Source organism: Staurois parvus, unplaced genomic scaffold (assembly GCF_062004578.1).
Source record: "Staurois parvus isolate SC_StPar_1 unplaced genomic scaffold, SC_StPar_1.0 ptg000353l, whole genome shotgun sequence".
Classification (NCBI taxonomy): Eukaryota; Metazoa; Chordata; class Amphibia; order Anura; family Ranidae; genus Staurois; species Staurois parvus.
In genome coordinates, this window is record NW_028318149.1 from 404976 (window position 1) to 432501 (window position 27526).

At 40.9% G+C, this 27526-nt stretch overlaps 1 protein-coding gene across 5 annotated transcripts in view; it reads right to left on the bottom strand.

The window, feature by feature from the left end:
- The window catches only part of HECW2 (HECT, C2 and WW domain containing E3 ubiquitin protein ligase 2), a 324224-nt gene extending 298151 nt beyond the window's left edge, over positions 1-26073 (bottom strand). For 2 of the 5 annotated variants that reach the window (XM_089684701.1, XM_089684696.1), the window contains exon 1: positions 25709-26073. The gene's annotated coding sequence lies outside the window, so the exon portion shown is untranslated. Of the gene's footprint in view, positions 1-25119; positions 25229-25708 lie in introns of all 5 variants that reach the window. The other 3 variants (XM_089684700.1, XM_089684699.1, XM_089684697.1) reach the window with 3 other exon arrangements.
- Positions 26074-27526: the final 1453 nt, after the last annotated feature.

Genomic DNA, 27526 nt, shown 5'->3' on the forward strand with positions numbered 1-27526 from the left:
GACTCCCTGAGCAAGGCCGCATGGTAAGCCCGAGTGTAGCTCGGGGTTACCGCTTTTGGTACAGAAACTTTACCCCGAGCTACACTCGGGAATACCACCAAGGAGGTTAATGTTGATAAATGTAAGGTTCTGCACTTGGGGGCTAAGAATATGTATGCATCATACATACTAAGGGGGGTATAACTGGGGGAATCAATGGTGGAGAAGGATCTGGGGGTTCTGGTGGATCACAGGTTAATAATGGCATGCAATGCCAAGCTGCGGTTTCTAAAGCGAGCAAAATCCTCTCTTGTATCAAAAGAGGTATGGACTCCAGAGAGAGAGATATCATATCACCCCTGTACAAATCATTAGTAACACCTCATCTGGAATATGCAGTTCAGTTTTGGGCACCAATTCCCAAAAAGAACATTGGGGATCTGGAGAAAGTACAGAGAAGGGCAACCAAACTGATAAGAGACATGGAGGAGCTCAGCAATCTCCAAATACAGAAAGGTTTCTTCACAGTAAGAGCTGTTAAAATGTGGAATAGACTCCCACAAGAATTGGTTCTGGCCAGCTCTGTGGATTGCTTTAAAAAAGGCCTGGATTCTTTCTTAGATACACCGACTATAATGGATACTAACATTTATAGGTAAAGTTGATCCAGGGAATATCCAATTACCTCTTGGGGATCAGGAAGGATTTTTTTTCCCTGCAGGAACAAATTGGATCATGCTTTGCTGGGTTTTTTTGCCTTCCTCTGGATCAACTGTGGATATATGATTGTAACTTTTTTTTTTTTTTTGGTTGAACTGGATAAACTTTTGTCTTTTTTCAGCTAGACTAACTATGTAACTATAACCTAGGAGGATGAAGGCTTTAGCACAGCAGTTGGAAGAGGAAGAACCTGGTGCGGCATCATCACAGGACTGGCTAGAAGAACCAGGAAGAGACAGCTTACTCCCCATGACACACAAAAGGTAAATGGTAGCATGTAACGCTATATGCAGTAGAAAAGCAAGGAGAGAGGAACAGGCAAGAAAAAACAGGTTTTAAAGGGATTATATGTTTTCCATAAATAAAATACCATAAAAATGTATATGCCATACTGTGAGTTAAACAGGAATGGGTCAAGTTCCTCTTTAAAGTGTTGATAAACCCACAACAGTAAAATCAGTGTGGTGTGTATTGCTAGAGAGGGTGCATGTGATCAGCACAGGGCCAATCAGCGCTGTCCAGAGAACAGGGGTTATGCAGCCTCATAGGACTGTCTGAGGAGAATGAAAACTCCTCCTAAAAGATTAACCAGTGCTTGGCTGGACACTGATTGAAAATACAAGACTGATATATACTGCTGATGAGAAAAGGTATTTAGCAGTTTATATTTACTGAAATTGTTGCATTTTCTTGTTCTGTGTACTGTGGGAGACTGGATATAGTGAATGCAGAGTCCTGGGTTTAGTAACACTTTAAGTTGTGGAATGTGTATACAGTATATGTCCCACACATATCAGTCCCCTACCTCTACCCATCACCTTGTCACTTGTTACAAATTTACATTACAGTCAGAGTGCAATACTGGAGAAGGGAAAACTGATAAAATGCTTCCTATTTCCTGCAGTAGGGCAATTTCATTCTCCCAGACTCCATTTCTCACAGATACAACTAGTTAAGAGTCACCTTTGTAGCTCCCAAAAACTGTTTTTTTTTTTTTTTTTTTAAATTAAAAAAAAAAAAAAAGTATATTATTATGTATATTGCTGCTGTATATTTTGACATGACAGGTAATATTTGTAAAGTTAATGATATGTTCACTCTAACATTGTCCCTAACATGACCAGTTATACATCCTACTCTGACCCTTACTAACAGACCCTAAAAGAACCCCTCCCTATGATGACTTGTGCACAGACCAATGTTTTGGAAGATTTATTGATTATTCAAAGAATGTTCGAATACTACAAATGATTGCAAGTAAATGAGAATTATCACAGCTCCAAAAACAGAAGATAGCTGTTAAAGCGAATCCTGCAATACCATTAAAGCCCCACACTGGGCAAAAAAATGAAAGAAAATTCACATTCCCTCCCCCCAAACTAATCCTGCAAGTCTTTTTGTTTTTCTTACCTGGTAAAGCTAGCTAAACTCACCTAAGTTCACCGCCAAGGTCCATCATCACCATTTGGACTGCTAATCCAAAGCGAACAAATGTGCCAAAGACCGTTGCTCCCCTACAGTTCCTTCCACTGACGTCATTCCTCTTCTGATTCCTGCGAGGATCCCAATGCTGAAGAGCCAATAGGAAGTGTTCATGTCACACAGTCAGTGACACTGACACCCTAAAGACTCCACTGGAAATAAACTAAGTGGGAAGAGTAAGAGGGAAGACTCAGGACCTGAGTATCATGTTGAGCCCGCCAGTGATTTCCACTTACAGTGGAACTAAACCCATCGATTTAGCCATTTCCAAAATTATTCCATGAATGATACTCTCACAGTTGCTTGTGCTCTCAACTGAATTGTCAAGTCATCAAATAGCTGGTATCATAACTGATCACATGTGCAGCGCCATGGCAACTACAGATCAAATAGAGGCCACTTTAATTTCTCTTCCTGTGATGGTGTGGCAACCATGCTGAACTGCTCCTAAATTCAGAGCAGAGTTGCCACTACAGTGGGATGAAAAAATGTTATGGCTATCAGCAATGGCACTGCTAATCCACAAGCCTGCAGTTGATCAACTGGCACCTGGCCACACCAAGCACTGCCCATTGCTTTCTGCATTGGCAGAACTGCCTGTGCTGCGAAAACCCTCTAACATTAAGCTGCAGAGTTTAAGAGTGGGAGCATTGGAGACACAAATGAAAGAGGATATGGCTCATTCAGGGGAGGTAAAGAAAGTTTTTTGTTTTTTTTAGTTTTTATTAGTGAGGCTTATGCATCCCATAGTAGCTGGATTTGGTACTTGTATAGATTGTTATACAGGTGTCTTTATTTGTACTTTAACTTTTGCAGCAAACAACCCAACGCTAACAAATGTCCATCTTTAGTGATTTGCGTTTTTTTAAACCTAAGTTGATTAGTATAAAAATACAATTTCATTATTCACATATTATTGAGAAAAATATCACTTGCTTTACTAAACATAAACAGATAAAAGATCTATATTGTACGATGATTGAGTAACAACATTGGATGATACCAAACGCACAAGACTAGAAATAAGAGGTAAGGTACAAGGAGGAGAAAGGTTTACATTATTGATTTGAAACTGCAAAAGCATGACACTAATGCACAATATAAAACAATCTAGATTATGTTTCAAGTCAAGGCTGACCTACATACAGTGCGCAGTGCCTTAAAATGTAGACTACTCTATGAAGATAACGGAGGGCAAAAAAAGGAGTAGTTAAAATATTGAACTTCACACTGCAGGTGGAAAAATACAAACCAGTACATTGAATAACTGTTAGATAAGTGGGTGAAGGGTGATCAGAAGTAGTAACAATAGAGATTTATATTCTGTAAACAAAGTTACAGCCCCCATGCCTAAATTTGACATAATGTTTGATAAAATGGTTTTCAGTCAAAAGTCACATCCTCGGTAAAGCTGGCCATGCACTAGTAGAACTTTTTTCAAATGTTTTAATTTATAAAGTGTTACTAAACCCAGGACCCTGCATTCACTATATCTGGTCTCCCACAGTACACAGAACATGGAAATGCAATTATTGTAGTAAATATAAACTGCTAAATACCTTTTCTCATCAGCAGTATATAGCAATCTTGTGACTTCAATCAGTGTCCGGCCGAGCACTGGTTAAAGCTTGTAGGAGTTCATTCTCTTCTGACTGTCCTAAGAGGCTGCATGACCCCTGACCCTCTGTCTGAACAGTGCTTGATTGGCCATGTGCTGATCACATGCACTCTCCGGAAAGAAAAAAAAACCTCTTTTGCAATGCACACTAAACTGAGAATGCGCAGAAAGACTCCTGGAGCTCTGTACTATGTATTATCTGCAGATGGATTGGGGACAGTAGAAGAAGGGGAGGATCGGAGAAGACAAGATCAAACAGCCTTTTTACACAATTCAGAGAATTAACCCCTTAGGTTCTACAGTGAGTATGACAAGCATGCCTTACTGCATTTACAGACTGATTTTACTGTTGTGGGTTTAGTAACACTTTAAGAGCGTTTGTTCATTTTTATAATCATTCATGGGGTTAAATCGATGTTTGTTCTCATCAGTGTGGAGAATTTTTGACAAATGGATTTCTAACAGTATGTGCGGTTATTGTTTGGTAGACCATTTATGCCAAAATCGAATTTTCATTCATTAGTGGAGTTAAATTGACGTTTGTTCTCATTACTGTGGTTGAATATTTTTGAAAGAGCAGGATGGAGGATTTTTGACAAATACATTTCTAACAGTGTATGCAGTTATTGTTTGGTAGACCATTTATTTAAAAATTTAATTTTAAAATCAAACAACATTTTGAAATACTAACAACATTTGTCATCATGGAACATATGGAGAATGTTATGTATGAATTTTCGTACTAAAGTTTAGACAACCAATAGTTTGAAATCTACAACCCAATTCCAGAAAAGTTGAGATGCTGTTTAAAATCTACATAAAAACAGCGTGAATGATTTGCAAATCTCATAAACCCATATTACAGTTTTAAAAGAAGAGGAGATGCTACACTGTGGTTACAATGGCCCTGTCCCAACATTTGTAAAACTGGGGTCATACTTTGTCAACTTTTTGTTGCCCTGTCCCAACTTTTTTGCTGCCATCAATTTCAAAATTACCTTATTCTTTTTTCTTTCAATGGTACATTTTCTCAGATTAAAAATTTTATATATTTTCTATTGTGAATAAATAAGTTTGAGATTTGCAAATCATTACATTCAGTTTTATGTAGATTTTATACAGTATTCCATCCCAACTTTTTTGGAATTGGGGTTGTGCTAGCCACTTAAAGTGGTTGGAACTCAAATTGTACCCATTTTCCCCCAGCTATTCTCTACAGCCTTCAAAAACACATATTTTACACAGCATTTCTCAGCAGCAGAAAACCAGAGAATGGTGACCCGACATCACACAAACTGCAGAGCTAGAGCACAGAGCTTTGAGAAATTTGAAAGCTGATTGGAGGGACGGGAAGGGACACACTCCCCTCTAACAGTCTCATAGAGTGTGCTGGAGAAGGGGGGGAGGGCTTGGCTGTCTCCCGGAAGGCCGAGGTGTGGGCTTACTAACAGGGACACAAGCAGATAGAGAAAGTAGCAAGGAACCAGATTCAGTGCTTTGGATTCAGGCTAGTAAACTTTTTTTATTTAGTTGTTTTGGACGAAGTATAGAAGCAACAGAACCTCTGTCAGTGTTTATTGCTCTGTGTACCTTCTAAATAATTTCTCCCCCTGTATCTGTCCTGTAAACTATTGTCAACAAGACAGAAAGTGATGAGAGATCCAAAATTTTATAGTTGTCACCAGAAGAGCTGAAGAAAAATCATTCAGGGTACATTTACACCAGGTGATGTGGGACTGTTGGGCAGCTTTTCCAGCACAGTTCCACTGCACGAAGAGGCAAAATGTCATATATCCTATGTGCTCAATTCAAACCATTGTGTTTCGGATGCATGCGGGGGGTGAGCGCTGAAGAAAAGTATGGCAGACCATACTTTGTTTCAGCAGAGGGCAGTGGGGGATAATCCACCACCCCACAGAGCATGGTGGCCAACTGAAAGTAATGATATGTCAATGTGTGACATTTCAATTAAGCTTGTTTAAAAAAAAAAAAGTGAACAATGTGATGTGCCAAGATCACGCATCAGCACTGCAGTGATACAGAGAGCTGATTCAGCTTGCATTTGCACTGTCACAACAAAGCGGCTGGTGTGAAAAGATCTTAAAGCGGAGTTTCACCTGAAAAAAAAAAGTCATCAGCTACAAAAACTGTAGCTGCTGACTTTTAAAATACAGCCACTTACCTGTCCCTCAGTCCAGTGGCGCCGGCATCTGTCACAGCCGGGTGCCCACTGCCCACTGCTTTGTGAATGGCCCCATAGTCTTCTGGGACCTGTCACGTGTCCCAGAAGACTACGGGGAGTGTGGAGGACAATTTCTACTTCTGATCGCCTAGGCCAGTGGTGGGCAACCTTTTTTTTCAACTGAGCCAAATCTCGCCAAAACCACGATTGAAATTTATTTTGAGAGCCACATTTTTAAAACTGAAAATACATAGGATGGTACACTGTTTTTAGTTTCAATAAGTTTTTATAGTAATTCATCCCCCATATAGTAATTCATCCCCCATATAGTAATTCATCCCCCATAGTAATTCATCCCCCATATAGTAATTCATCCCCCATATAGTAATTCATCCCCCATATAGTAATTCATCCCCCATAGTAATTCATCCCCCATATAGTAATTAATCCCCCATATAGTAATTCATTCCCCATAGTAATTCATCCCCCATATAGTAATTCATCCCCCATAGTAATTCATCCCCCATATAGTAATTCATCCCCCATAGTAATTCATCCCCCATATAGTAATTCATCCCCCATAGTAATTCATCCCCCATATAGTAATTCATCCCCCATATAGTAATTCATCCCCCATAGTAATTTATCCCCCATATAGTACTTCATCCCTCATATAGTAGTAGTAAGTAAGTAGCAAGTAGTAAGCCAAGTCCCCCCTGTGTCAATTCACTTACCTTTGCTCCGCGCGTTCCTCTCGCCGTGTTCCCGCGCCGTTCCGGTCTTCAGGGCGGACTGTGAGAGGAGCCTAGCTCCTCTCACGTTCGTCACGATGCCCCGCCTACACACATCCTCACAGCCAATCACTGGCTATCAGGATGTGAGTGGCAGCGAGACTGGCCAATCATTGCATTTGAGCGCGCTGCCCTGGCTGTTTTTTTTTTGGATCACGCTGCAGAGTCCCTGCCGCCCGAGAGGAGGGAAGGGAGCGGGCGCCCGGCACACAAGAGCCGCATTAAAGCTTGTAAAGAGCCGCATGTGGCTCGCGAGCCGCGGCTTGCCGACCACTGGCCTAGGCGATCGCAACGGAAGTGGGAGCGGGTACCTGCTCTCCAAAGGTGACAATCCTTAATGGGGAGTGGGGGACAAAGGCTTAAAGCAGAACTTTCCCTTTTGGGTGGAGCTCCACTTTAAGGTTTTGTGAATGAGTAGTTTGAGTAGACCCTCTTATACTATTTTATATTAATTATAATAGAGCCTTTGAATTGGTTTGATGGAAGGTTTATAGAATAATATTAACCACGTATCCTGAGAATATCCACTTTTTGACTAAAAGACAAAGAGCACACTATGAGATTGATTTAATAAAACTGGAGATTGCAAAATCTGGTGCAACTGTACATGGCAGCCAATCAGTTTCTAACTTCAATTTGTTCAATTTAGCTTTGACAAAAAAAAAAAAAATGGAAGCCAATTGGTTTATATACAGAGCTGCAGCAGATGTTGTACTATCCAGTATTAGCAAATCAACCGTGTTTTCTGTTTTCAGCATACGTCCCTGAACGCATAGGGTACCACTTGGTACAGCATTCAGCCCCATCCAGCTATGGACTGCAGTCAGTGGGACTGGATGATGCACTTGTCCCTCCTAAGCACACTAACATGCCAGGAGGGATGCACAGCAGCTAGATGGCCCTGTGTGCATGGAACCTTATATGTCTGACTATCCGACTGACTGTTTCATTACCTCCTGCTGCATTCTCTATAACACAAAAAATAAAAAAAAATTAGTCCCTAACAGATATAAGACATTAGGGGAGATTTACTAAAACTGGAGAGTGCAAAATCTGGTGCCTCTCGTGTATGGTGGCCAATCAGCTTCTAACGTCAGCTTGTTCAATTCGGCTTTGATAATAAAACCTGAAAGCTGATTGGTTTCTATGCAGAGCTGCATCGGATTTTACACATTCCAGTTTTAGTAAATCAACCCCACTGTTAGGTAGTTTCCCTCTCTAGCATCTACCAGAAGCAATTGAGTACTGTCCACAAAAAAATGATTTATCACTGTTGAAATATATGATATATCACTGTTGAAATGACTATTTAATAAATGGTAAAAAACACACATAACATGCAGACATCATTGTGAAGAGGTTCAGTTGTCGTCTGACCTAATTTTAGAAAGTAGAAGGTGCAAGATCTAAGAGATTCACTATGGAATAAATGTTGCTGCCAGAAATTTTAATTTCAGCATCTCAGAAACGACTAACCTTCTGGGATTTCCACACACTGCAGTCTCTTAAGTTTGTAAAAAAAAAAAAGCAGACTAAAAAAATGTATCGAGCTGCAGTTCTGTTGTCAAAAACACCTTGTTAACGATTTATGGACCTTCTACTGAACTTACATGGGTATTAAACCCAAACACATAAAATATTACAGCTTACCAATCCTTATATGTAGTGGCCGCTTTAGTTTTCTATTCTTTTTCTTTCCTTTATTTTTACCTGTGATCTGGATAGTAACACACTTGTTGTCTAAAGCCAACTATAGACAATGAGATTTTCTTACCTGAAAGCATGGGTTGCGTGAAAGAAAATGGCTTGATTCCCCCATCAACACAGTCAGTGTTGATGGGGGAATCTCTCCTGCAGAGCTATTATGTTCTAAAGGTGGAAGGGGCATGGGGGAGCTGTCCCTGCCGAGAGAACACAGTGACTTCTACTAGCGGCTATAGCCACTGGCAATAATCATATGAAAAAGTCCGACATGCTGGTTGTACACAAGTCGTACAACGATCAACTTGAGTACAATACAATCAAATCTCGGACAGTCCCTGCTGAACCAGCTGAGATTCAAACTGGCTGCCTTTAGGGTGTCTCCATCCCACTAGAGGAACAATGGAAACACCCTTGGACAGCAGCATTGTCAGTAAGGGAAGAGTGTAGTGTTAGATGCACTAGCAAATTTGATGGACTTTACATTAGTGACTAACAAATTAACTCAGCTAACACTTTTGAAGTAGTTATAGCAACATTTTTGTCTTTCCTTTTGAGATAAAGGTTTTACATAATTGAATTAAAGCTGAACATTGTAAGCACCCCTGTCAGTGTAAAATGGTTTGTCTCAACCACCTACCGTTTAATATCGCTTTAAGCCCTAAATATATTTTATGAGTTACTTGTTCCCCTCCCCCACCATTTACAGTCCTGCTACAACCTGCTGTCAGCCTGACAAATGTAAAGGTATGCTAGCAGGAGTCAGTCAGGACTTGTTCACATGTGTATTAATTATGAAAAATGAAGCAATGCTCATTAACACTCCTATGGCATTTATGACATGTTTTATGTTGTGTTTATAAAGCATTAAAAACACTTCAAGAAAGCTTGACAAATGCCCATGAGTGTTTTTTTTTCTAGTGTGAAGTACTTAAAGGGGAAGTGATGTAGAACAAAATGATCTACTTTGAGAAGTGATTAGATTGTGATGTGATAGCAGACATTTTTGTGAATTCTACAAGAGGAATTTGTATACTTTGATTTCTTTGACACTTGGCTTGGTCCAGCTCAGCTTTGCTGACACAAACAGCTCTGCCACTGGCAATAATTGTCAATGCCTCTGCTCCTACCTGGCACTGTCAGTATAGCTGGCTGGTTGATGCTTTTCCCTGCAAATAGAAGCAAATGGAGTTATCATATGACAGCTCTGTACAAACAGGAAGAGGCTGCAGCTGCTCTGTTCTAGTTCTCTTATTTTCAAGTGCAATCTGGGATACTAGCACCTCTACCTTTATTTCTTTTGTTTGTATTGGTATGAAACAAAAAGTGGAAAAACAAAGAGACAAAAACTGACACATTCCATGCAAAACCCAAAAAATGTACTGGACATAATTATTGGCACCCTCAATTTAATATTTGGTAGCACACCCCTTAGAAAAATACCTGAAAACAATCGCTTCCTGTAACCATCAATGAGTTTCTTCCACCTCTCTACTTGAAATTTGGACCACTCTTCTTTCCCCAACTGCTCCAGGTCTCTCAGATCGGAAGGGTTCCTTTTCCCAACTGCTGTTTTGAGATCTCTCCACGGGTGCTCTATAGGATTGACATCTGGACACATTGTTGGCCAGTTCAGTCTTAAACCATTTCTGGGTACTGTTTGACGTGTGCTTTGGGTCATTGTCCTGCTGCAAGACCCATGACCTCTGATGGAGACCCAACTTTCTGACACTGGGCCCTACATTGCACCCCAGAATTCTCTTGTAGTCTTCAGATTTCAGAATGCCATGCACACAGTCAAATCATCCAGTATCTGAAGCAGCAAGGCACCCCCAAAACATCAGTGAACCTCCACCATGTTTGACTGTAGGGACTGTATTCTTTTCTTTAAATTGCTTTTTCTGAAAACAGTAGAATGATGGGCTTTACCAAAAAGCTGTAATTTTGTTTAGCACATTCTCCTAGAGGGATTTCAGCTTCCTCAAGTAACTTTTTGCAAACTTGCTTTTTTATGCTTCTATGTCAGCAGTGGGGACCTCCAGGGTCTCCTACCATAGCATCCCTTTTCATTCAGATGGAGACATATAGTGTGAGCTGACATAGTTGTACCCTCTGCCTGAATGTCAGCTTGAATTTGTCTAGAAGTTGATCAAGGCTCTTTAGCCACCATTCAAATAATCCTTTTGTTGCAATCTTCGATCAATTTTTCTCTTTCATCTGCGTCTCGGGAGATTAGCTACAAGTACCATGGGCTGTAAACTTCTTGGCAATGTTGGCAAACTTGCTTTTTATGCTTCTGTGTTAGCAGTGGGTTCCTCCTGGGTCTCCTACCATAGCGTCCCTTTTCATTCAGATGGGAATGTATAGTGCAAGCTGACACAGTTGTACTCTGTGCCTGAAAGTTCAGCTTAAATTTGTTGAGGCACTTTAGCCAACATTCAAACAATCCTTCATTTCAATCTTTGATAATTTTTCTCTTTCATCCATGTCTAGGGAGATTAGCTACAGTGCCATGGGCTGAAAAATTCTTGACAATGTTGTGAACAGTGGACACCGGAACATTAAGATCTCTGGAGGTGGATTTGTAACCTTGCGATTGTCTATGCTTTTCCACAGTTTTTGTTCTCAAATCCTCAGACAATTCCGTGCTGCTCTTTCTCTTCTCCATGCGGCACACACCATTCTAACTGGTTGCCGGTGTGGCTTCTATATTGTCAGCACCTGTTAATTCATACAGGTGAGTTTATTTACAAATTATAGGAGCATCACAAACTTGGAATGCAATTATTTCTTACAAATTTGAGAAGGTTCCAATAATTTTGTCCAGTTCACGTTTGGAGTTTTGCATGGAATGTGTCATAATTATTTTCTGCCCGTTTTTGTGTCTGACCAATACTAAACAAAAGATACTAAACAACCTCAGCTTGTTCAGTTAGGCTTTAGCAATAAAACCTGGAAGCTGATTGGTTCTATACAGAAGTGCATGAGATTCTGAGTGATCCAGCTTTAGTAAATAAACCCCATAGTGACAACTAGTCACTGTATACACGGCTACTCCCTGCTTTTCTCGACTCCCCCCCCCCCCCAGGCAGTACACACAGTTCCCTGAATTGGCTACATTTTTAGCCGATGTTTCGGTGGCCAAAATTTCGGTGCATCCCTAGTTTTTTGTGTTTCCTAGTGATGACCGGCAGTCATCCAGTGTGGCAAAATGCAGGTCATTGCATTAAATGTGAACAATACCTTAGGCTTCATGGACACAGACATATAAAATACTCCCATCTATGCTGGGTCTTTCTGCCAGGAGCTGACAGGAAAATCTAGTGTGAAAATACTTGTTTTGGCATGTAATTACACATGTTTAGCAGCATGGGTGTAAACTCCTTCTATTGTCTAGAATACTTATGTATGCATAAGCGCATTTAGAAGTGTGTTTATATGCATTTGCATGTGTATGTGTATAAATTGAGTCTGAGGCTTTTTTTCTGCCCATGCAGGTAGCTCTAAAATACAAATCTAAATGGCACAACAAGCCTGAAAAAGAGCAGCATTCAGAAAAACAAACAATACCTCTAAAAGTGATGTTTGTTTTCTGCCAGCGTGTAGAATATCTTAAAGTTTGGTTTTTGTTTTTATTAAAGATTGTTTCCTGTTAATCGCATTTCCTTGACTCCTAATCTCCTAATTGACACTAATCAGTCCTTAACCCCTCCATGCCTAATGCAGGCCATAGACGGGTCGATTATCGGCCGAATTTTCGTCCGCACGAAAAATCGTCCGATAATCACTCCATTAGTGGGGCCAGCCCGTCGGCCGTTTTTCGTGCATCTCCTCATTTATTTTTATCGGTCATGCTGGAAAATCTGCGAAAAACAGCCTTTTTTCGTGGACATGGGTGGAAGCATCGGCAACGGGGCCGACCGAGTTTATCGGCCGAAAGTGCAGCAATTGCATTTCCCGGTGATCAGTGTGTCATTGGACACGGCTGATCACGTGGTAAAAGACTGCTGTGATTGGCCTTTTCCATATCTCGTGATCAGCTGTGTCTGTAGAACACAGCGATCATGGAGATTGCCATGTGCACAGCCCCGGGGGCGTGCAGGAGAGCGTGTTCTGGGAGGACGTCATATGACGTCCACCTAGAACTGGCCAGCCTCAGTGCAGCCGTCATTCAGCTATCTGCATTCGGCAAGAGGTTAATTTAGCTGTATATTTCTTACTGCTACCATAACCAATCACCAAAGAACAACCCAAAATAATTTCTCCTGCTCCTGATGATTGCAGCAATACCACATGCGTGTATGTTAGTTGTGGTGTGTACGCATAGAACGGCCCAGAAACAATAGTGCATATTTTGCTTTTTTTAATCCTGCTACTACCTGACACTGATACTAATTTAAACGTTAAAAAAAAAATCCTGAATATATATCTATATACATACATACATACATACATACATATACACATATATACACACACACACACACCCCGTGTTCCAAATTATTATGCAAATGATATTTTTCTCATTTACCTAAATAATTGATGTAAATAACAGTCAGCATAATTCTCATGTTACAAATATTAGGAGTACAATTCAAATTTTATTGAACAAACCTCCTAATAACAGGATTTTTTTTTAAACATAAAACACTTACAATGCACTGTTCCAAATTATTACGCTCAGTAAGTTTCAAAACACTTTATAGGTTGTAAAGAACTGAAAATTGTCATTTGTTGTGTTTGCAGCATATTTACTGAAATCAAAAGCTATTTCAATCAAACTTTTAACATTTTAACTTTTTAAACATTTTAACAGGTCACGTTACATTGTAACATAGGACCCCTTATTTGATAGCAGCTTCACAAGTCTTGCATCCATTGAACTTGTAAGTTTTTGGACAGTTTCTGCTTGAATTTGTTTGCAAGATGTTAGAATAGCCTCCCAGAGCTGCTGTTTGGATGTAAACTTCCTCCCACCCTCATAGATCCTTTGCTTGAGGATGCTCCAAAGGTTCTCAATAGGATTGAGGTCAGGGGAGGATGGAGGCCACACCATGACTTTCTCTCCTTTTATCCCCATAACAGCCATTGATGCAGAGGTATTCTTTGCAGCATGAGATGGTGCATTGTCATGCATGAAGATGATTTTATTACGGAAAGCATAGTTCTTCCTTCTGTACCAGGGAAAAAAGTGGTCAGTCATAAACTCCACATACTTTGCAGAGGTCATCTTTACACCTTGGGGGGCTCTAAAGGGGCCGACCCGCTCTGTTCCCATGATTCCAGCCCAAAACAGGACTTCACCACAGCCTTGCTGACGTCGCAGCCTTGTTGCAACAGGGTGGCCGTCCACCAACCATCCACTACTCTATCCATCTGGACCTTCCAGGGTTGCACGGCACTCATCAGTGAACAGGACTGTTTGAAAATTAGTCTTCATGTATTTTTCTGCCCAATGCAACCGTTTCTGCTTGTGAGCATTGGTTAGTGGTGGCCGAATAGAAGGTTTATGCACAGTTGCAAGACTCTGGAGGACTCTACATCTTGATGTCCGTGGGACTCCAGAGGCACCAGCAGCTTCAAATATCTGTTTGCTGCTATGTAATGGCATTTTAGCAGCTGCTCTCTTGATCCGATGCATGGATTTGGCAGAAATCTTCCTCAATGTGCCTTTATCTCCTCGAACCCGTCTGTGCTCTGAATCAGCCACAAATCTCTTAATAGTGCGATAATCACGCTTAAGTTTTCGTGAAATATCTAACGTTTTCATACCCCGTCCAAGGCATTGAACTATTTCACTCTTTTCGGCAGCAGAGATCCTTTTTCTTCCCCATATTGCTTGAAAATGGTGTTCTGCTTAATAATGTGGAACACCCTCCTTTAGTAGTTTTTCCTTAAATTGGGCTCACCGGCCAATATAATTATCACAGGTGTCCGAGAATGTTTTCAGTGATCAAAAGAGCCCTGACACACAATGCCATCCATGAGTTAAACTGAAAAACAAAATATTTAATCTTTGTGACACTTAAATAGAATTTGCATAATAATTTGGAACGCGGTATATATATATACTGACCATGACCCTTGACCCTGATCTAACCTTTTACCCTGTCCTTGACCCAAACACTAACCCTGGCACGGACTTAGATTAAACCTTGATCTAGGTATTTTTATTTATTTATATTTTGTTTTAAACACACACTTTTTTTTGCTCTCTGAAAAGGACAGAGAGATACAAGGTATCTCTCTCCCCCACTCACAGAGAGAAAACAAGGGGGATGGGCTTCACAGTGACTGATCACTGTGATAGCCAATCAGAGGCTATCACAGTGATCATGTGACCCGGCATCGAGAGTTCCGGGTCCCGATTGTTAAAACAGGACCCGGGGCCCTCACTGACACCCCAGTCTTTGTGCTGGTAGCAGGCTGTGTGGCACGCTCCCAGCACAAAAACAGTTACGCAAATTAGCGGTCCCACGGAAAAAAGCCCCGTTCTGTGAGGCCGCTAATTTGCGTACGCTCAGCATCAATGTAACCCATTGATGCTGAGCGTACGCAAATTAGCGGCCTCACAGAACGGGGCTTTTTTCCGTGGGACCGCAAACGGGACTTAACCATTTTTAAAATATATTTTTTTAGCATTAATACGTAAACGTTTGTGTTCATTTCAGGACATTAATTTCTTAAGAAATTCTACGCATAAAAGGTAAAATAAACCTTCTGTGTGCAGCCCCCCCAAATACTTACATGAGCCACATCACAATCCAGCAAAGTGCACTCCAGGGAGTTTCCCTCTTCATTGGCTGAGACAGCCAGTGAGCCAATGAGGAGAGAGGGGGCGGGGCCGAGCTGTGGCTGTGTGTGGGAATGGATATGCACAGCAGCAGCTCGGAAGGGAGTCTGCTTGGGGGCCCCCATAGCAAACTGCTTGCTCTGGGGACACGAAGCAGGAGGGAGGGGCCAGGAGCACTGTCAGGGGGCCCGAGAAAAGGAGTATTGGGGCTGCTCTGTACAAAACCATTACACAGAGCAGGTAAGTATGACGTTTTTTTTTTTTTTAATTCGTTTAATATCACTTTAAGTTTGCAAATAAATAAACCACCATGCACTGCTTCGGCAATCAAGCTTTAGCTTCACAATAATCAGGACGTGCCACAGGATACAATTCTTACTAAAAATGTATTTACAGTTACACTATATGTTTTGAAACGGTCACTGGTCAGAACTACACAAGACACTTTTTTATTACTTTTGATCTCTTTTGGCCTTTAAAATACATCCACAATAAAAGAAATCTTATAAGAAAATACTAGTAGCTACTCAATAACCAAACATACACCACTTCAAGCTGGTTATTTTATCATTTGTCCTGTTTACTATCACCATTGAAAGTGAAGGGAAAAGAAAATCCCCGATTTTGGGTTGGCACCAGAACAGTTTTCACAAGGGGCGGATTGCATTCCGATCAGCAGGGGATCCGTACTCAGATCAGACCAGGTCGATGACACATTGATAGAGGGGAAATCTTCCAATAAGCACACTAGTTCTGGTGACCCAGGTGACACCCCGGGATTCCCTCACTTTGGAGGGATTTCCTCTCACTTCCTGCTTTGGCAGTAAGTTTAGTGAAATCTCCCCAAAGAGACACAGATGGCAAAAATAAACTTGACAGAGGTTACAACCCTCCCTTACTCTATCCAAAATTAAGTTTTGCCATTGGCGCTACTTTAACCCTTTCACTGCCAAAGCCGTTTTTGAATTTTATGCACACGTTTAAAAAATAATTTTAGGCCAGAATATTACACAAAACCCCCCAAACATGATATATTTTCTGAAAGCAGACACCCTAGAGAAAAAAAAAAACAGTGGTAGTTCCAATATTTATGTCAAACAATATTACCGCAAAGGTCTAGGAAACACAAATTTTCAGTAAAAAAACACATTATAGTGTATTTTAGGGCAAACAAATGCAATAAATTACGAAACTTTTTGGGAAAGTATAAAAGTCGAGGTTGCACCGAGTAAACAGATATCCAACATGCCGAACCTTAAATTTGTGTGCGCCTATGAAATGGCGACAAACTTCAGTACCTTATATTTTCTACAGGCAACGCTTCAAAAGCCCTTACAGGTCATCAGTTTAGCATTACAGAGGAGGTCTTGTGCTAGAATTATTGCTCTCACTCCGGAGTGCGTGGCGATATGTAACATGTGTATCGCAATCAGCATTTTCTTGCGTAGGTGCCCTGACATGTGTGTTTACATTTGTATATGTGGGGGAGGGGCCTCAAACATTTTTGGGGGGGATGTTATGTGCTTGGGTGTAACTTTATTTTTTTGCAATAAAAACTTTTTTTAACTTAAAGATTTTTTTTTCATCCCACAGGGGACACAAAGTCCCCTATGCGATGATTTTTAGGTGCCAGGTTTTCTTTTTTGAGATATGTAGGGTCCAAAAGACCCTGAATGTCTATTCTGGGCTCCACTTAATGTATTGCAATGCAGAAAGCATTGCAATACATTGTATATATATCCTCAGATATATACACAGGTGTCGCGCTCCATATATACCAATAATCATATAAATAATACTGTGACAAAACTTATAGTGCTAAAAAACAGTGCAACATTTAGTGCTCAACAAAAATAAATGCTGATTCAACAAAAAGTCCTCTTTATGCTTTAAATATATTCAGTGACAAATTCTGTGCCGTGCCACACTCCCCATGCTCTAAAGATAGATGTGCGCTCACCTCCTTTTTTAGCCAACCACAGTGGCTAACAGCACTTTTTGTCCTCTCAGGACTAGGTAGTAATCTTCATATATTAAATATATGTATCCATCCATGCCATGGATGTATTGCCTTTTTCCTGCCACCAGAGGTCTCCCTTTTTCCTCCTTCCACAGAGCCTCAATGGATAGTAGGGATGGTTATTAGTAGTACTTTTCTCCTCCCAGTGAATTAGGATACCATGTAAAAAAGAGTCACAATGGTGCCTTATCCTTTGTGAGGTTTAAGTGATTTATTAAAAATTTTCCACTCACATAGTGCTGTCTCTCACAGAGCTGTATCCGACAGAGCTTGTGCCCAGATCCTGTGTTTGTAAGTGCCGCTCGTCCACCGCGGCGTTGTGACGTCAGTGCCCCTCCCCTACGCGTTACGCTACAGGGTCACGTGGCTTCATCAGGGGGAAAACAATTGGACGTCACTTCGCCCTGCTCTATATATATAGGCAGTCGTTCCTATTGCTATTTCTGACTTCATTGTCACTATTTACAAGCCATCAGGATCTTAGCACTTTTACAACTTAATCATTAGTGAGCAGTAATTGAATAACTAATAAATACATGATTTTAATAAAACATAACTATATCATTTTATTTATTAACAGTAATACTGTTAATTGTACTGTCTAAGTGCTAAGATCCTGATGGCTTGTAAATAGTGACAATGAAGTCAGAAATAGCAATAGGAACGAAGTTAATTACATTGTATGGAACAGCTGATATGTGTATACATATCAGTAGTGAATCAGCGTATATAGACCCCAGGAAAATGGCCGTGCGTATGCGGGCTACAAGAAAATGGCGCCGACTGCCTATATATATATAGAGCAGGGTGAAGTGACGTCCAATTGTTTTCCTCCTGATGAAGCCACGTGACCCTGTGGCGTAACGCGTAGGGGAGGGGCACTGACGTCACAACGCCGCGGTGGACGAGCGGCACTTACAAACACAGGATCTGGGCACAAGCTCTGTCGGATACAGCTCTGTGAGAGACAGCACTATGTGAGTGGAAAATTTTTAATAAATCACTTAAACCTCACAAAGGATAAGGCACCATTGTGACTCTTTTTTACATGGTATCCTAATTCACTGGGAGGAGAAAAGTACTACTAATAACCATCCCTACTATCCATTGAGGCTCAGTGTGGAAGGAGGAAAAAGGGAGACCTCTGGTGGCAGGAAAAAGGCAATACATCCATGGCATGGATGGATACATATATTTAATATATGAAGATTACTACCTAGTCCTGAGAGGACAAAAAGCGCTGTTAGCCACTGTGGTTGGCTAAAAAAGGAGGTGAGCGCACATCTATCTTTAGAGCATGGGGAGTGTGGCACGGCACAGAATTTGTCACTGAATATATTTAAAGCATAAAGAGGACTTTTTGTTGAATCAGCATTTATTTTTATTGAGCACTAAATGTTGCACTGTTTTTTAGCACTATAAGTTTTGTCACAGTATTATTTATATGATTATTGGTATATATGGAGCGCGACACCTGTGTATATATCTGAGGATATATATACACTTATTGTTATATATCACATGTTTCACACAGATAATGAGTATTGTGTAAAGTGTTGATGCACCATTTATTTGATTTAAAATATATATTTTTTTGCACTAAGGGAGTATCGCATTTTGGCTCACGAGTATCACTATATATTTTTCATTGCAATACATTGATTCTCAGCTGTGCTAGCCAAGAAAGTGACAGTGGTGACCCGGAAGTGACATCACACATGTCGCCTTCCAAGACACAGAAAGAAGGGGAGGAGAGCGAACATTCGTCTGCTCTACTCTCTCCCCTACACCTGCTGGCACCCGCCATGTTGTTCCCTGGGCCCGCAGATATGTGACGGAAGTGCACAAGTGTGAGGGGGATCAATACCGGGGGCTGTGGAAGCGATCAGGCAGCAGCACAGCCACCAGACTGCTTCCAGGAGTCTGCCTGTCCATTTTTTTACACAATCCCGGTGACTGCAGCCATTTAATTGTGTATAACCCCTCACACACACACCCCCATCCCCGCTGTCAGGTGAAAGGTTTAAAGAATACCTGCCATGAGAGAAATACACTATATTGCCAAAAGTATTGGGATACCTGCCTTTACACGCACATGAACTTTAATGGCATCCCAGTCTTAGTCCGTAGGGTTCATTATTGAGTTGGCCCACCTTCTGCAGCTATTACAGCTTCAACTCTTCTGGGTTTTTTTTTTTTATTAGGGAAATTTCCCTTCAATTCCTGTCCCATAGTCAAACAGGAAGTGTGAGGAAATCCCTCGCTCTGCTGATAACCCATAATATTTTCTTTCACTTTCATTCTCACTTTCAACAGTAAACAGGACAAATATAGATGGTTATATTTGCAGTAAACACTCAATATCTGCCTTCTTGCTTTGGGGGTGATTTAAAATGTTTTGAAGCCTGATTTCAGCAGGAGAGCCAGCCAAATTGTAAGTTCAGAGAGAGGCCATCAATGGCAATCAGCTTAAAGTGTTACTACACACAGGACCCTGCATTCACTATATCTGATCTCCCACAGTATACGCAACACGGAAATGCAATTAGTTTAGTGAATATAAACTGTTAAATACCTTTTCTCAACAGCAGTTAGAACAGTCTTGTGACTTCTATCAGTGTCCAGCTGAGCACTGGTTAAAGTTTGTAGTTTTCATTCTCCTCTCACTGTCCTATGAAGTTGCATGACCCCTGATCCTCTGTCTGGACAGCACTGATTGGCCCTGTGCTAATCACATGCACCCTCCCAAGAAAAAGAAAAAAACTTTCTTGAAATACACACTAAATTGAGCATGCACAGCTTGCCCCCAAGGCTCTGTACTATTAACAGATGGATTGGGGACAGTAGAAGAAGGGAAGGATCAGATAATACATGATCAAACAGCCTTTTTACACAATGCAGAAGATTAACCCTTTTTCCACACTGAGTATAACAAACATGCTTTACTGCACATGCATACTGATTTTACAGCCCATTCACACTTGTGTGACTTGTCATGCGACTTTGGGGTCCAACACAGGTTTCCCATGAGTACCATTCATATCTAGTATATAAAAAAGTTCAGCGCTAAAATGATTACAATATTATCAGTCAATCAATAAATCAATAGATATCCAATACAAGTAAAATGGTAAAAAAAGGTTCCAGTATAAAATAAATAGAATAAAGGTGACTCTTGTGCTCTGGTAACTCTGGACCCGGTATCAGTGCAATAGTGGTGAAAGTAATGCGCACTCACCGGACGCGCATGTATAATGCGCCTTATGTTAATATTCCAGATGTCATCAGATAGGAAAGGGTCAGGAACTACAAGGTCTTCCCTCTAAGGGATGGTGGGTCGTCAGACAGGATCCTTTAGGGTTTTACAGGTGATCCTCGTCCTCTGGGGTTCCCCTTTAAAGAACCTGATATTGCTCCCTGGGTATGCAGATATCCACTACAGGTATGATGATCCGTCCTGAAGCAGCGAGTCTGAAAATTTAGAGAGCTCCCCCAGGGGGTAGGAACAAGTATATGCCCCTAGTGTAGTAAGTATGAACAATTTTATTACAATCAGATGCATCAAAAGGATAAAAACAGCAGACAGCAATTGATCAGGACTAACCATCTGATTTTTAAAGATGGCCACCGGAGCTCCACGTTGCTCCGGCGGCGTGATGTCACGGTGTGATGTGACTCCTCCTGACGCGTTCTGAGACTTATTCAGACACTCAGAAGTCTGTCTGCTCTGTTCCTATATATAATAAAACCAACGAAAAATGGCTCTCGCACGAGCACAGTACGCTTTGTTCTTCTCCAAAATGGCGGTTGCTTAATGCGCATGCGCCGATCTCTCTATATATATATACGAGCGGCGGACGACATGGTGTGATTGGCGACCCCCCTCTGAAGACGTGTTTGAGCACGACACGCATCAGGAGGAGCCACATCTAGCCTTGACGTCACGCCGCCGGAGCAACGTGGAGTAACCACTTATAAATTAGGGGAAAAAAAGTATTTCTAATTTTTTATAAATAATGTTTTTATATTTATATGCAAAAGGTTTTGACTTTCATTTCTACTTTAAACTGAAGGGGTTGATTTAAACAGGTGAGGGTTTACGTATACTTTACATTTGTGCCTATGGTTTCCAAGGGAAAAATGCGATAATATTTTAAAGACAACATTACCAAAACAAAGCCTTGCTTATCTCACAGAAAACAATAGATCAGTCAGAGCTTGAGAACTGCTAATCACTTCTATTACAAACTCCTGCCACTGACTGCTGGGGTTCATAGGCCACATTGCAAACACCTAGCAGAGAACGTTGCACAGCTGCTTCAGTGGATACAATCTGAAATATCAGGTGACTGATTTGGTTACATTTTGTTGTTTTTTAATGCCTGAAGATCATGGATTGATACAACGGTGGTCCCAGTTCATGTCATGTTTAGAACGTACTATTTTTGTTTTGATGGTATTCACAGTTTTGAGTGTTGTCAGATTAAGGGCCAGTTCACACTATAAAAATGCAATCCAGATACATTCTGAAAGTGTTTCGACATGCATGTTTTTTTACGTGTTCCGGGGTGTTTTTTATGTGTTTTAGATGCGTTAAAGTTAATTTTTTCCCCTCTATTTTTCTTCAATTTAAATAGGGACATGTGCGTTCCAGTGCAGTTTTGGTGCATTCCAGTGCGTTTTACCGTGTTCCTGTACAGTTCTGTGCAGGAAAAATGCAGCCTGTTCTACTTTTTTCTGCATCCGGAACGCACTGGAACTGCAAGCACTGATGTGGACTTTGACAACCATATAACCTACTTTCTGTGAGTTTTTAAATACAGAAAAACAAGCAACTGAAACGCATGTAATCTGAACTGGCCCTTAATGTTTAGTTATGAAGGAGATATGTGAACATTTGATTGGGTTAAATTGGGAGTAAAGATAAAAGCGCTGCATTGTTCACATATTTTGTACCTTAGAACGCCAGTGTGGATGGGGCCTAAGACTCTGAACATGTTTTGCTTTGATACATCTGGAATGTATTGTAATAAGCGCGTTTAACCACTTGCCCTCCTGAGGATTTACCGCCCTTCCTGACCAGGCCATTTTTTGAGTTACGGAGCTGTGTTACTTTAACTGACAATTGCGCGGTCATGCAACGCTGCACCCAAATGAAACTTAAGTCCTTTTTTCCATACAAATTGATCGCCTGTGCGTTTTTAATTTTTTGCGCTATAAAAAAATAAAAAAGACTGACAATTTTGAGGAAAAAAAACAATATTTTTGACTTTTTACTATTAAACATGTCCAGTAAAAAAATTTTAAAAATCATTTAGGCCATGTATTCTGCTACGTCTTTGCTAAAAAAAAATCCCAATACGTGTAAATTAATTGGTTTACATGAAAGTTATAGCATTTACAAATGGTTGTATAGATACTGGAATTTTTTTTATTTTTACTAGTAATGGCGGCGATCAGCGACTTATAGCGGAACTGCGGACATTCTAACACTGGGAGGAACTGACTTGGTGTCACTGACATCCCCAGTGATACCAATACAGTGATCAGTGCTAAAAAAAAGGACTTACACTGTACTAACAGCACTGGGCAGGAAGGGGTTAACATGTAGGGCGATCAAAGGCTTAACTGTGTGCTGGGAGTGTTTTACATAAGGGGCCGTGTGCTATGCACAGCCATACAAAGCAGTGTGCAGGAGCTGACAGGGGAGAGAACTGTATTGTTTACATTGACTGTTCCTGGGCGGGTATCACCGGCCAGGACCCGGTGATTGACAGCTGAGGCAACAAATGACAGCTGAGGCCACGAATGGTGGCACGGCCCCTACCCGGAACTGCATAATCATGTATATAATATACACATGATTTTGCGCACCCCTGACGCCCTGTAGCAGTATTTCTGTTATAGAGCATTGTGGAAGCGGTTAATTATTAAAAAAAAAAAACCACAATAAATACCCCAATTTTTTTGTAAAATATGAAAGATGATGTTACGCCGAGTAAATAGATACCCAACATAGCATGGAATGCCATCGTGGAATGGCATTAAACTACGGTAATTAAAAATCTCCATGGGTGAGGCTTTAAAAGTTTCTACAGTTACCAGTTTAAAGTTACAGAGGAGGTCTAGTGCTAGAAATATTGCTCTCGCTCTGATGTTCACGGCGATACCTCACATGTGTGGTCTAAACGCGGTTTACATATATGGGCGTGGCCTACGTATGCGTTCACCACTGCTCGCAAGCACTTTGAAAACTAAATTTTTCTTTTAATTTATTAGTTTTTTTTCACCCTGTCCCTTTAAAAAAAATTATTTTTACCACTTGCAAACATCTCTTGTGATAGAAATAAGCAGTGACAGGTCCTCTTTATGGAGAGATCTGGGGTCAATAAGACTCCACATCTCTCCCCTACAATGTAAAGGATTAGATCAAAAACCCGAAAAAAAAACAAAACATTGATCTAGTGCCTAAAAAAAAAAAAAAAAAAAAAAAAGGCCTTGTTTACATGGTGATGGAATCGGAAGTGACGTAGTGACGTCGCTCCGGTCCTCCAAGGGCATAGAAATGAGTGGAGGCCATCTTTCCTTCACTGATCTTTATGCCCATCCGCCAGGATCGTTAAAAAGGGTTCTCAGGTAAGCCTGAGAACCACCGGGTGGTGGTGGCGGCGAGGGCGTGGTTATTTTCGGCACCTGTATCAGTGCCTATTTTCATATCGGCTAAAGGCCGATAGGGGTTTTTTCGGCCGAATTGTTTCGATCAACACAATTTTGGTACATCCCTAGAAAAAAAACCTATTCAAGTATGAATTCTTAAAGCGGTATTAAACACAAAACCAAAAACGTAATATATTGCATCTTACCGATTCTTAGTTGTGCCATTATTTCTTTAGGCTTTTTTCCTTCAGTTTTCACCTGTGATCTGCTTAGTGACACACTGTATTAGGCCTTTACGTCCAGAAAAACTGATGGAAACTGGCGCACAGATTTCACTTGCAGAGACATCAGATTTCATGCACGCTTCAATAGGTATTATATACGTTGCAGATTCCTGAGCACAATCCGCACGTGATACTAGTGTTGTGGTGTGAACAGGGCACATAGAGAACAATTGATTTTGTTGTGTCCTTGCAGAATATGTGCAAAAAAACTGATGTCTCTGCACCATGGTATGAATGAGCCTTTAGAGTGCCCCCACTCTGGATGAAGGAGCACTGGAGGCAGCTTTGGATAGCAGCAAGGAAGTGTTAGATGTGCTAGCAGATTTGAATACACTAACAAATTCCAGTTATTACTTTATAAGCAGTTCTAGGGACAGTCACTTCAATGTAGCACTACACACAAGTACAAATGATATAATACAGTGTACACAGTATATGATAGAATACAGTATCCACAGTATACAATAGAATACAGTATACAATATATAATACAGAGTACACAGTATACGATACAATACAGTGTATACAATACAGTATACCATACAATACAGTATACACAGTATACCATACAATACAGTATACACAGTATACCATACAATACAGTATACACAGTATACCATACAATATAGTATACACAGTATTCCTTAAAGTCAGAGCCTTTTATAGGGTTGAAGAAGCCTCACAACATGAAGATGTTGCCCATTACAACCATTCAGAAACTTCTGTTTATGGTCATTGTTATGAACTAGAACTAGCCTGTATACATTCAAAGTGGTCTCCTTCATGTTGCTGCAATGTTTCTATAAACACTTTATTGAAGGAAGAGAATGGGAACATAATCAAAGCCTTGGACCACATCCAACCCACGTGGCTGCAATTTAGGTGTACCCACCCAGAAAATGAGATGTCAGAGTCTCGAGCTGTTGTGATGAGGGATATCCCTGAATATCGTGTCCTTTTGTTGCACCAAGCCGCACTCCACACTGCCGCAGAGCAGGCACCTACAATATAAACAATGTTAGCGCCTGGTCCAATGGTACTAGTGATCCCTGGATTCTCCACCCGAACCCAGTCGTAGAATATCCTACTTGTGATCCACACCTGATCATTACCCGGCCCTATACCATCATGTGAAAGCCCCATTTATCTGCACTACACACAGGGACCAACTGGGCGATTGTGCTGAACAGATGGCGAGTTTAACTGTCGCATATATTAAAATGCTGGATTCTCTCATCAGCAATCTGTACAGACAAACAACAACGGTTCCAGTATGGATTTCTCCCCGATTTATCAATACATCTCCAATTTCTAGCAGAATTCAGGAAATAATCTTCATAAGAGCATCCTCCAATCCATCTCCTGCACAATGGAAGGTGACAGGTCAGCAGAATCGGACAGGACATGATCGCACAGCCATGAGCAGACCTTGCCTAGTCATTATCAGGAGAGGTGATGGAGGAGAGCTGATGAGCACCTACCTAGCGTACCTTCCACCATTAACCCTCCATCGCCCGGGCTCTGTAGGCACAAAGCATGTCCTCTGTCCCCGGATTCTCGGCTGTGTCCTGATCAGGAGCTCCGATGATCTGCACGGCAAGGAACACTCACAAACCTTCCATGGCAGGATGTAAGGCGTGCTCTGATTGGACACTAGCAGGCCCCTCTTCATTGGGCAATGGACGCTCTAGTAGCAGCTGATCCCAAAAACACAGCCAGGAGGAGAACCGAGCATACACGCGTTATTTATCGTGTGCTGGAAAACAAAATGTATCAACATGTATACAGAGCAAAGAACAATGTCACACCGCTCACTGCGAGAAGCGGCACCCGACGGCAACTTACATGTGCACGCCTCCTTTCTGGTCACTAGATGGCGCTGTGTATAGACAAGGACATGGCTGCTGCTCAGGTACTTTTACCCTAACTTCGGGGGGAGCTCTGGGGGGCAGAGACATGTTCACATCATGACATCATCACATCATGACATCATCATATCATGACATCATCACATCATGACATCTTCACATCATCACATCTTCACATCATGACATCATCATATCATGACATCAACTGACAGTTATACTGCTAATAAAACAACAGACATGATAACATTGCAGCTTATCAGTCCAGAAAAGTTTACCCCCTTCATGCCCTGGTTATTTCTTGCTATTCGGCACTGGGCTGCTTTAACGGTAATTGCGCAGTCATGCAACGCTATACCCAAAGTTTATATTTTTTCACACAAACAGCTTTCTTTTGATTTATTTTAATTATTTCAGGTACTTATATAGCGCCGTCAATTTACGCAGCGCTTTTACATATATATTGTACATTCACATCAGTCCCTAACCCTCAAGGGGTGTACAATCTAAGGTCCCTAACTTATATTCATACATACACATACTAGGGACAATGTAGACAGGATCCAATTAACCTACCAGCATGTCTTTGGAGCGTGGGAGGAAACCGGAGTACCCGGAGGAAACCCACATAGTCACAGGGAGAACATGCAAGCTCCAGGCAGGAGCTGCCATGTGATTTGAACCAACAACTCTAGTACTGCCAGGTGGAAGTGCTAACTATTTAGCCACTGTGCGGCCCCATGTTTGATGGTATTTGATCACCATTTTAATTTGTTGCGATATAAATGAACAAAGACCATACATTTTGAAAAAAAACACAATGTTTGTTTATTTTCTGCTATTAAACATATCCAATTAAAAATTTTAAAAATTTAAATTTTTCATAAATTTTTGGCCAAAATGTATTCTGCTACATGTTTTTGATAAAAAAAAATTAGTAAGTGTATATTGATTGGTTAGCGTGAAAGTTGTCCTGGAATTTTTATTTTCCTTTTTTTTATTGCTAATGGCAGCTATCAGCGACTTATAACGGGACTGCAATAATGCAGCGTGCAATCTGGCACCAACTGATGTGTATAAAGTGCAGCGCTAAATCTTATAGCAAAACATCCAAGAGTTTACACATAAGTGCAAACAAAGCATAAACATTGGTGAAACAATAAATTAATAAAGTCTATACAGTGTAAATTATAGGTGCTAGTGTAAATCACAAAAACTGTGACAAAATCTAGTCCATATATGTGTCAGTGGTACTGCAAGACACAAAGCAGCAACGTGTCCAATTCGAAACAGTTCCAAGGGATCCAGTGAACACTCCACCACCACTATGCACTCACCAGAATGCTACTGGTATAGTAGCAATGATCGATGGTCAATCAGATGCAATATTCACAATCCTTAGCCAGAGATCCTCCTAGAAGGAAAGCTTGTTTG